Here is a 12,580-nt window from a genome sequence, read left to right as displayed (position 1 = left end):
ATACAGGATTTTGAGCACCCACAAAAGTTGACAGAATAGCTTATGAGCTCCCATATGCCCATCATCCCAACCCCACCACCACCAACCCCTGGGAATTCTACCTCATCGATATCTCCACCTTCTCTCACTCCTGTAGTTTTTTTTGTTTAAGAGAGAGAGCATGGGGATTGGGGTGGGCGGGAAAGGGCAGAGAGAGAAGGAGGAGAGAATCTTAAGCAGGCTCCACGCCCAGTGCAGAGCCCAATGCAGGGCTCCATCTCACAACCCCTGGGATCATGACCTGAGCCGAAATCAAGAGTCGGACGTTTAACCGACTGAGCCACTCAAGCACCCCTCACTCCCATAGTTTTTTAAAGAAACTCTCCTAGAGATATTATTTTTTCTTTATTATTTCAATAAGAAATTCTAAAAACTAAGGACTCTTTATTAAAAGACCACAAATACAATTATCATACAGTTAAAATTAACAGTAATTTCTTAATGTCATCAAATATCCAGCTGATAATCAAATTTCCAATGGTTTCATAATTATCAGAGACTTTTTTATGTTAAAAAAATCAGAATCCAGGGATGCCTGGGTGGCTCAGTCGGTTAAACGTCTGCCTTCAGCTCAGGTTATGATCCCAGGGTCCTGGGATCGAGCCCCACATTGGACTCCTTCCTCAGCGGGAAGCCTGCTTCTCCCTCTGCCTGCTCTTCCCCCTGCTTGTGCTCTCTCTATCTCAAATAAATAAATAAAATCTTTAAAAAGAAATCAGAGGGGGTGGGGGGGATGGGTTAGCCTTGTGATGGGTATTAAAGAGGGCACATATTGAATGGAGCACTGGGTGTTATACACAAACAATGAATCATGGAACACAACCTCAAAAACTAGTGATGTATGGTGATTAACATAACAATAAAAAGATAAAAAACTAATGATGTAATGTATGGTGATTAACATAACAATAAAATAAAAAATCAGAATCCAAATGAGGTCCAGATACTGAGATTTGTAGAGATATCTTTAACATGTGACCTTTAATTTACAGATAGATTCCCCCTCTCCCTCCCTCCCTTCCTTCCCTGCCCCTCACTACTTCCCTTTTAAGATAGGACTTGTTCACTGCTGTATGCCTGGTGCCTAAAACTGAGTCTGGCTCACAGTAGATGTGGTAGACAGGCTCTAAGATGTTCCCGTGACCCCTGCCTCCTGGTATCTGCTTCTTTATGTAATCCCCTCCTCTTGACTGTGACTTCCTTCTAACCGATAGAATATGGCAAAGGTGATGAGATGTCACATCCATGATTATATTATGTAAGACCCCATCTTGCTAGCAGCCTCTCTCTCCCTCCCCCTCTCCCTCTCCCTTTTGCTGGCTTTGAAGAAACAGGCTGCTATGAAGTAAGTGACCCAGTTGGAGAAGCTCATGTGGCAAGGAACTATGAGTGAGGACTCTCTAGAAGCTGAGGGTAGATTCCAGCAAGAACCTGAAACCCGGGGCATCTGGGTGGCTCAGTTGGTTAAGCATCTGCCTTCAGCTCAGGTCATGATCCCAGGGTCCTGGGATTGAGCCCCACATTGGGCTCCTTGCTTACTTAGCAGGGAGCCTGCTTCTCCCTCTGCCTGCCACTCCCCCTGCCTGCCACTCCCCCTGCTTGTGCTCTTTTTCTCTCAGTCAAATAAAATCTTAAAAAAAAAAAAAAGAACCTGAAACCCTCAGTCTGGCAACTACAAGGAAAATCTGTGGGACCTTGAAAGCAGATCTTGGGCGCCTGGGTGGCTCAGTTGGTTAAGGGACTGCGTTCGGCTCAGGTCATGATCCTGGAGTCCCGGGATCGAGTCCCACATCGGGCTCCCTGCTCAGTGGGGAGTCTGCTTCTCCCTCTGACCCTCTTCCCTCTCGTGCTCTCTATCTCTCATTCTCTCTCTCTCAAATAAATAAAATCTTAAAAAAAAGAAAGCAGATCTTTTCTCAGTGAAGCCTCTGATGAGACCGCAGCCCCAGCCAACACCTGGATTATGAGACCCTTAAGCAGAGAACTCAGCCAACCTGTGTGTAGCCTTCTAACCTACAGAAACTACAGATTATGAATGTATGTTGCTTAGGGTTGCTGAGTTTGTGGTAATTAAGTGGCATAGAAATGAAGGGAGCAGCTGTGCTCTAAACCAATGTTGAATTGATTGAGTGAATACATAAGAAGGCTAGTTAGGCACTGGTCAGATATTCTGCTTTTAGTTGAGTAGGTCTTCCAGCCATTGACCAGATGGCCAAACTCCACCACCACCCCAATGCCTCTTGAGATGGTTTGTGCCCACATCTGCATTACATGAGTTGGTCAGGCCCTCTGTCTAGCCAGGCAACTGTGGTATACTCCAGCATCACCTCAAGCCATTCCTGAGCCTTCCCACATCATCTCCTCTCAACTTGCTTAGCTGACCTCAGGGTGAGTTTCTGGAGGGTAAGTCCCCTCATGGGAGCCCTCCTAAGGGTCTGAATCTTCTCAATAGACCTAGTAGTTCCTTCTGTAATATGGACAACACTGAACAGATGGCTTTTGGGTGTCTTTCTCCACTTTATTTGCCTCATGGCTGTTTCTGCCTTTGATAAAATTTACCTTCTCGTCTAGACACAGCATCCCCAGGATATATACTGGATGGTTGTAAATTGCTCCAAACAAAAAGCTTTTGAGTGGGACATAACCCTGAAGCCTTTTTCTGACCCTGTGTGGTCACCAGGCAGAGAGGCCACCCTGGCAAACTTCCTTGTCCTTCCAGCCAGCAGGGGCCATTCTCCTCTGTCTCCACAGCCCAGGGCTCCACAAACCCTCTGTTCTCACGTTCTCTCTACCACCTCCTTTATTCCAGCCTGGGTGTTTAAAAGCAATCATTGTCAGAGTATGCCATTTAATCTGTTTTCATTTTTTACTGTAAAAAGAGGAAGCAAGGGCTAGTGGTAAGATTGCAGATGAATAATGAAAGAATTCCTCACAGCTGTTCAGGGATATATATTTTTCCTGCAATGAAGCGAGACGGATTCCCATCACAGCTCAGAGACTTGTTCCATGAAGCCCCTCATCTGTCATGTTCTGAGGGGAAAGGGAAGGTGGAGAAGTGTCATTATGGATGTAACTGGGCTCAAAAGTGACTGGTCAAGGTTGACACTGCAGTCCTGATGGAGCTATTTATGGAAATTTTCCTGGGAGGCACTGCTGGCTGGTGGCGTGGGCAGCTCCACACAGCCCCTGCTCTGTGGCTGATTCCCAATTCCTTTCTAATAAGCCTGCCTTGAAGCTGAAGGAAGTCCTTCCAAAGTAGCTACCCAAGAATACCCTTGATCTATTCCCAACTAGATAGGAAATCGAAAGAGTAAGTATTCTCTGACTTTTGCAATGAGCCTGCACCAGGTGTCCCTAACTCTCTCTATAATTTCCTGTCCCCAGACTGCTGGCCTGTCTCCCCGGGAACTCTGAGCAGAGTGGAATCAGGGTGATCTCTATCTGTAGCTTGTGCATTATTACACGTAAAGGGAGAGATGCCTGGGATCTGGGTGGCCCGCATCAGGTTTGCCAATTCTGTGTGGATGCTGATTTCATTTTAAAATGAGAAGACTGAGGACAGAAATAGGTCCAACTCATGAGACAGAGAAGCCAGACCTCAATTTCCTCTCCCGCCCCCTTTCCTAACCTCAGGAAACAACTTGTGCAAAGAGCTTTTCTGCCATGAACAGCTGTTCTTACCCTCTCCGCTCCTGCTTTTTCAGAAGCTGACCCTTACTGCAGTGCCTACCCCACCCCGGCTGTGGTTCAGCAGAGAAGGCCCCACTGGACTGATGGCTGTCACTCTGCCTCTGCCCTCAGGTTTTTAGTTTGCTTGAGGAAAGAAACTATACCCCCCTCACCTCCCCACACACACTTTAAATTTATTTTCTTATTGCCAGCCTCATTCCTAAAAGGATTGGAAATATCTGACAAAAATATGAATGCTACAGCAAGGTAGATGGTAAGGAGGAATGCCAGGCAGAGGAAACAAAAGCAGGAAAAATGAGACAGCCTCGTGAGGCTCTTATGCTAAAGGCTGATTGATGTTCACTTGCTAATTTGGTTTTGAGTTCTCTGGAAGAAGGAAGCATAGTCAACAATTCCCTTCATGGTGTGTACAAGTTAAAAAGAAAACCACAGAGATCCTTCAACTTATGATGGGGTTACATCCCAATAAACCCTTCATAAGTTCAAAATATTGTAAGTTGAAAATGCATTTAATCCACCCAACCTACCAAACATCATAGCTCAGCCTAGCCTGCCTTAAATGTGCTCAGAACAGTTACATTAGCCTGCAGTTGGGCAAAATCATGTAACACAACGACTATTTTATAACAAGGTGTTAAATATCTCATGTAATTTTTTAAAGATTTATTTATTTGAGAGAGAGAGAGTGAAGGTGGTGGGGGAAGAAGGCAGGGGCAGAAGGAGAGGGAGAGAAGCAGACTCCCCACTGAGTGTGGAGCCCATTGTGGGGCTCGATCTCACATGAGGTGAGCTGAAATCAAGTCACAAACTCAACTGACTGAGCCACCCAGGTTCCCCAAATATCTCACGTAATTTATTGAATGATGAACTGAAAGTGAAACACAGAATGGTGTGTGGTTATAGAATGGTCAGTCTGTTGCTTGTAACCCTAATTATCCTGTGGCTGACCGGCAGCTATGGCTCGCTGTCACTGCCCAGCATCATGAGAAAGTGTTGCTAGCCTGGGAAAAGATCAAAATTCAAAATCTGAAGCATGGTTTCTACTGAATACATATCACTTTCTCACCTTCGTTGTCAAAAAAATTATAAGTTGAGCCATCCTAAGTTGGGTACCATCTGTAGTTTGGGAGAAAGTTCTGAAGTACCAGACATATCTCTGTTGGGATGTTTATTCTCTTAAAGATGTGAACAATGCCATCAATAATGTTGAGTTTTATGGCGCATAAAATTATTTAAAATGTTTGACTTTCTTAAGGTTGCTGTGAAGATCACTGGTGTTTGTGTTCTGTGATTGTCTGTAGAAAGAACTGATGTCTTATGGACTCAAGTTTAAAAATACACCATTTTTTTCTCCTCCCCCCCCCTCCTCCTCTTCTCCCTCACCCTTACTCTTCTTCTTGAAAGAACTCTAGACATTTTCCACTTTCTGGAGTCAAGGAACCTGGGTTCTTGCAGCTGACTCAGCGGTTATCGGCATCATTGTGCTGTGTGTGTTCTGATCTCTCTGTGTGTGTTTCTGCGATTGTGTGTTTGTGCATGAACAAGAATAAATGAAAGTGTCCAGCCAACTACTTTACCAATGTCAACCTTAAATAAACGGTAATTTAATTAAACAAAGATGAGTTTATTTGGGAATAGCAAGGGAATTGCAATTCAGGATAAGCAAACTATGGTGAACCATAGGCACATCCAAAGAGACAGAGAGGGGAGAGGCTAGCTTTCATTAGGTTCTGGAAGGAGATTGGGGAGGGTTGTTTTGAAAATAAGTTTGCTGGAGGAGAATGAGTTTGAGGTTGTGATGGTTTCTCTCAGCTGCAAGTGGTGGGTAGTTTGCTGTTATTGAGGCATGTGGAAATCTTTTTTCCTGCTGGTCATGTTAGTTGAAATGAATGATATGTGTGTGGGAGCTCTCCCTTCATGGCTTCTTGACTCCATTTTTTTTTGAGAGAGAGACTGAGAAAGTGTGCACATGGGGTGGAGGGGTGAGGCAGAGGGAGAGGGAGAGAGAGAATCTTAAGTTGGGTGTGGAGCCTGATTCAGGGCTCAATCCCACCACCCTGAGGTCATGACCTGAGCTGAAATCAAGAGTCAGACGATTAACCAACTGAGCCACCCAGGTACCCCACTGACTCCATTTTAAATCAGGTTTCCTTTATTCATTTTCACACCAAGTTATCATTAAATTAAATGCAGTGTGTTGGGCATAGGATTTTTCTAAGAAGTGATTTTCAAATTTAAGCATGCATAAAAAGCTCCTGAAAGCCTTGTTAAGACAGCTGGGCCCCACCTCCAGAGTTTCTGACTGAGCAGGTCTGGGATGGGTCTGAGACTTTGTGTTTCTTACAGGTTTCTAGGTGGTGCTGTCGCTATTTGTCTAGGGAGCACACTTTGAGAACCACTGCTTTAAAGAGACTTCCTTTCATTTCCTTTCCCCTAAACCATCCTAGGTTGAGGAACCAGTTGTTGTCCACCGGGAGTTCCCATCTGATTTTTCATCCCAAGCCAGGCAGAAGTAGCTTTGTCTTTTGGCTAATAATATGAATAATCTGAACCCAAACTAGAGATCTGGCTGGGTGGGGTTCAAAGGAGCTCACACTGGAGTTATAAGGAAGTAAAAGTTTAGACTGTGAGCGTGCACATACTATTCTATCCTATACCATCCCATACCACACTATACCATTCTATACTAAACTATACTATTCTGTACGATTCCCTACACTATACTATACCATACTATTCTATACTGACTACTCTTGGGTTTTTCCACAGTTCTCATTTGGGCAAAGTAACATGTGGTGCCACTCAAATGCTTGAGAATGTCCTGAAAATTAGAGAGATAACATTATTCATGTGTGTGTTAAAAATAAGTATATCAAGGCAGGTGGCAGACTAAAAAATCTATTTTGTTGGGTAAAGATTCAGGCTCCTTTCCCAACACTGTCATCTGAAACTAAAATCACTTGCTAGTCAGAGTCCATTTTGGACAGAGTCTGGCCACTGTCACCAACCAAATAGGGTTTCGGGAGGACAAAGAGCAAGCAGGGATGAAATTTCTTAGCCCCATAACACCTTGCAGTCTTTGGACTACTTTGCCATCTTTACTGATAAATCTTCTGTGGTTCTGCTACTGGTGCCAGTCAAGTCAAGAGCAGGGAATCAATACCTACCTGTGGTGGTTTTAAAATATGTCCACTAAATTCTTTGATACTCGCCCTTCAGAGAATGAAGCTTAATTTGCCATTCTTTGGGTGTAGGCTCTACGTAGTGACTCTCTTACAATGAGCAGAACATGGCAGAAGTAATATTTTACCTGAAACTTGATAACTTTTGAAGGTGAGTTATAAAAACTTTGCAGCTTCCTTCCTCCTTCCCCACCTCCTAGGATCATTCAGTCTGGGGGAAGCCAGCTGCCGTGTTGTGAGGACGCTCAAGCAGCCTTATGTGGCAAGGAACTCAAGTTTCCTGCCAACAGCCTGTGAGTGAGCCACCATTGGAAATGGGCCCTCCGGCCCCAGTCAAACCTTCAAATGACTACAATTCCAGAAAATGTTTTGACCGCAACCTCAGTGAGAGACCACGAGACACAACTGCCCAGGTAAGCTCTTTCCAAATTCTTGACCCACAGAAACTGTGAGATAATAAAAGTTTGTTTGTGAGTATCTTCTCCCCTTTAATAGGTTGCCTTTTCATTTTGTTGATGGTTTCTTTCACTGTGCAAAAGCTTTTTATTTTGTTGTAGTCCCATAGTTTATGTTTGCTTCTGTTTCCCTTGCTCAAGGAAACATATCTAGAAAAATGTTGCAAGGCCAATGTCAAAGAAATTTCTGCCTATATTTTCTTCTAGGAGTTTTATGGCTTCAGGTCTCACATTTAGGCCCTAAATCCATTTTGAGTTTATTTTTGTGTGTGGTATAAGAAAGTCCAGTTTCATTCTTTTACATGTAGCTGTCCAATTTTCCAACACCATTTGTTGAGGAGACTGTCTTTTCCATCATTGTATATTCTTGCCTCCTTTGTTATAGATTAATTGACCATATAAGCATAGGTTTATTTCTGGGTCTCTATTCTGTTCTGTTTTTGCACCAGTACAATACTATTTTGATTACTACAACTTTGAAGTATATCTTGAAATCTGGGATTGTGATACCTCCAGTTTTGTCCTTTCTCAAGATTGCATTGGCTATTTGGAGTCTTGTGGTTCCATACAAATTTGGGGATTATTTGTTCTAAATCTGTGAAAAATGCTGTTGGTATTTTGATAGAGATTACATTGAATCTATAGATTCTCTGGGTAGTATGCAAAAATTTGTTATTTTAGGGCACTACAATTTGAGATAATTTGTTACACAATGATGTAAAACTAGTACATTACAATAAGGCAGACCTTTATAACACCACTGCTGAGATTCTGATCCTGTCACATTCCTTAAAAGAAACTTTCAGTGACTCTTCATTACCTCATATTAAGTTCTCATCGCTCAGTTAGGTGACCAAGACCCTTCTACATTATCTCCCACAAATCTCCTAAACAGACCCAACTGCATTATTTGCTGTGCCTCAAACACCCCTCAGACTTCCATACCTTTGCCAACTAGTCTGAAATTACTCCCTAGCTCTTATCTCCACCTTTAAAAGTCCTGTATCCTCCAGGTCCTATCCCTAAAGTCACCTTCTTCATGAAACTATTTTTAGTCTCAACCAGATGTTTCTCCCATCATCCAAACCTCCACTGTGCTTTGTGCCTCTGTTTGCTGCCTACCCGGTAGTCTTTCCTCTTTGCTCATGCTGGCAGAGTCCTGGTTTAGTTTCCCTTATCATTTCTCATTTTGACTCTTGCAAACCCTGATTAGTTGAAGCCATCCATAGTGGTCCCAACGCCCTTTTCAGTGACTAATGCAGGAGTAGTCATGTGATAAAATTCTGGCCAATGAATAAGGAGGCAATGTCTGCATTCTGGGAAAGGCTTTTTAAAATAAAGATTAAAATAAATATTTTAAAATAAAAAGATATTATGGAAGGAACAGTTCTGCTGGACATTATCTGTATGGGTATGATTTCCAGAATCATGGCAACTATCTTATAAACATAAAGGGAGCTAGCCCAAGGATGGATGAACACAAGATAGGAAGAACCTGTGTCCTTTATGATTTTGTCAGACCATGAATTGGCCATCTTGTTATTGCCCTATCTCTGAACTTCATGGTATATGAAGTCCTCTTTTAGATATTCTAGATTAAATCAGTTAGATTGGTTTTGTTGTCACTTGCAGCTGAAAATGCCCTGATTAGTACAAAAACTTGGTGATGATACTCTTTACGACCAATATTAAAATTATCACTGTACTCATTTTTCCTTGTATTCTGTTATAATCTGGAGTGAAGAGATTATATTTTTATGGAAGTAAGACATACATACAGAAAAAGATAAAGAGCCCCTTGGAAACCACAGAGAAAATATCTATAGAAGTTACACAAAAGAAAAAGAGGAAGGAATTGAAACCTATCAATAATAATAATAATAAAATATTTTGCTTTAAAAGGAAGGCAGCATGAGAGAAAGAGGGACAAAAGAACTATAAGACAAACAGAAAATTGTTTTAAAAATAGCAATAGTAGGGGCACCTGGGTGGCTCAGTTGGTTGGGCAACTGCCTTCAGCTCAGGTCATGATCCTGGAGTCCCAGGATCGAGTCCCACATTGGGTTCTCTGCTCGGTGGGGAGCCTGCTTCTCCCTCTGACCCTCCCCCCTCTTGTGCTCTCTCTCTCTCTCTCATTCTCTCTCTCTCAAATAAATAAATAAAATCTTTAAAACAATAAAAAAATAAAAATGGCAATTGTAAATCCTTTCTTATCACTAATTACTTTAATTGGAAATGGACTAAACTCCTCAATAAAAAGATACAGAATGTTTGAATAGATAAAAAACCAATATCCAAATGTATACTGTTTATAAGAAACTCACTTTAGATTTAAAGACACACATAAACTGAAAGTGAAGGAATAGAAAGGATAGTCCACGCGGCAGTAACAAAAAGTAAGCAGGAGTGGTTATACTTATATCAGACAAAGTAGGGACACAAACCATAAGAGAGTCTTAATCTCAGGAAACAAACTGAGGGCTGCTGGAGTGGTGGGGGTGGGAGGGATGGGGTGGCTGGGTGATGGACATTGGGGAGGGTATGTGCTATGGTGAGCGCTGTGAATTGTGCAAGACTGATGAATCACAGACCTGTACCCTGAAACAAATAATACATTATATGTTAATTAAAAAAATTAAAAGTTAAAAAAAAACAAAAATTGTCTTTAGAGGAAAAGAAGGCCATTATATAATGATAAAAGGATCATTTCAACAGAAAGATATAACAATTGTAAATATATATATACACCCAACATCAGAGCACCTAAGTGTTTTTATACACCTAAGTGTATAAAAACAAATATTGATAGATCTGAAAAGAGAAATTGACGGCAGTACAATAATAATAAGAGACTTCCAATACCCCACTTTCAATAATGCACAGAATATCAAGACAGAAAATCAAGAATGAAACAATGGACTTGAACAACACTATAGACCAAACGGACCTAATAGACATATACAGAACTTTTCTTCCAGCAGCAGAATACACATTCCTACTCCCAATAAAGAAAAACCCAGGGCTAGATGGCTTCATGGCTGAATTCTACCAAACATTCAAAGAATGAATACTAATCCTTCTTAAACTCTTCTAAAAAATAGAAGTAGAGGGAATACTACCAAACTCATTTTATGAGGCCAGCATCACTCTGATACCAAAGCCAGATGAAGACACCACAAGAAAAAAGCACTATAGACCACTATCTCTGATAAATATAGATGTAAAATATTCAATAAAATACTAGCAAACCAAATTTAACAACACATAAAAAAGATTATAAACATGACCAAATGAGATTTATCCCTGAGATGCAAGATTTGTTTAACATATGCAAATCAAATGATGTGATATACCACATTAACAGAATGAAAGATAAAAACCACACGGTCATCTCAGTATGTTAAGAAAAAGCATTTGACAAAATTCAGCATCCAATTATGATAAAAACTCTCAACAAAATAGATATAGAAGGAAAGTTTCCTCAACATAATAAAGGCCATTTATGAAAAGCCCACAACTGACATCATAAGCAATGGGGAAAACTGAAAACTTTTCTTCTAGTTCCAGTATAAGGCAAGGATGCACTCTTGCCATTTTTATTCAACACAACACTGGAAGTACTAGCAAGAGCAATCAAGCAAGAAAAAGAAATAAAAGGCATCTGGGTCAGAAAGGAAAAATTAAAACTGCTTTTATTTGCAGATGACATGATCCTATATGTAGAAAACCCTGAAGACCCCATAAAAAAAAAAACAATGGCTAGAACTAATAAATAAATTCAGTAAAATTACAGAATACAAAATCAACATACAAAAATCAGTTGCATTTCTTTATACCAACAATGATCTAGAAAGGAAATCAAGAAAATAATCCCATTTATGATAGCATCAAGAGTAAAATACGTAGATGGGTATCAAGGAGGGCATGTGTTGTGATGAGCACTGGGTGTTATATACAACTAATGAATCGCTGAACACTACATCAAAAAGTAATGATGTACTTACTATATGTTAACTAACTGAACATAATTAAAAAAAAAAAAGCAAAAGAAAGAGTGAAATACTTAGGAACAAATTTAACCAAGGGAGTAAAAGATCTGTACACTGAAAACTATAAGATGATGAAAGAAACTGAAGTCATAGATAAATGGAAAGATATCCTGGGTTCATGGATTGGAAGAATTAATATTGTTAAAATGCCTGTACCACCCAAAGTGATACAAGCATTCAATGCAATCCCTATCAAAATTCCAGTGACATTTTTCACAGAAATAGAAAAACAATTCTAAAATTTGTATGGAATCACAAAAGGCTCTGAATAGCTGAAACAATCTCAAGAAGGAAGAACTAAGTTGGTGGCAGCATACTTCCTGATTTCAAATTATACTACAAAACTATAGTAATCCAGACAATATGGTACCGGCATAACACCAGACACATAGAACATTGGAACAGACTAGAGAGCCCAGAAATAAACCCAAGTTTTATGGTCAACTGATTTTTGACAAGGCCACAATGGGGAAAGGATGGTTTCTTCAACAAATGCTGTTGGAAAAACTGGATATCCACATGCAAAAGAATGAAATTGGACCCTCATCTTACACCATACACAAAAATAAACTCAAAATAGATTAAAGACTTAAATATAAGACCTGAAACCATAAAACTTCTAAAAGAAAATACAGGGAAAAATTTCCTTGACATCAGCCTTGGTAATGATTTTTTGGACATGACACCTAAAGCTCAGGCAACATAGGCAACAATAAACAAGTGGGACTACATCAAACTAACATGTGTCTGCCCAGCAAAGGAAACAATCAACAAAATGAAAAGGCAACATATAGATTGAAAGAAAATATTTACAAATCATATATCTATTTCTTTAAGTAGGCTCCATGTCCAACATGGGGCTTGAACTCATGACCCTGAGATTGAGAGTCACATGCTCTACTTATTGAGTCAGCCAGGCACCCCACAAATCATATATCTAAATGGGGTTAATATCTCAAATTTATAAAGAATTCATACAACTCAGTAGCAAAAAACCCCAACTTGATTAAAAAATGGACAAGGGACCTTAATAGACATTTTTCCAAAGAAGACATCAAATGGCCGACAGACATTTGAAAAGATTCTCAACATCACTAATCATCAGGGAAATTTGAATAAAAACCACAATGAAATATCACCTCACATCTGTTAGGAAAGTTGTTAT

Source organism: Eumetopias jubatus, unplaced genomic scaffold, assembly GCF_037043125.1.
Source record: "Eumetopias jubatus isolate StellerSeaLion01/CBP00866 unplaced genomic scaffold, mEumJub1_p1.0 scaffold_7, whole genome shotgun sequence".
NCBI classification, from domain to species: domain Eukaryota; kingdom Metazoa; phylum Chordata; class Mammalia; order Carnivora; family Otariidae; genus Eumetopias; species Eumetopias jubatus.
This window is presented reverse-complemented; position numbering follows the sequence as displayed.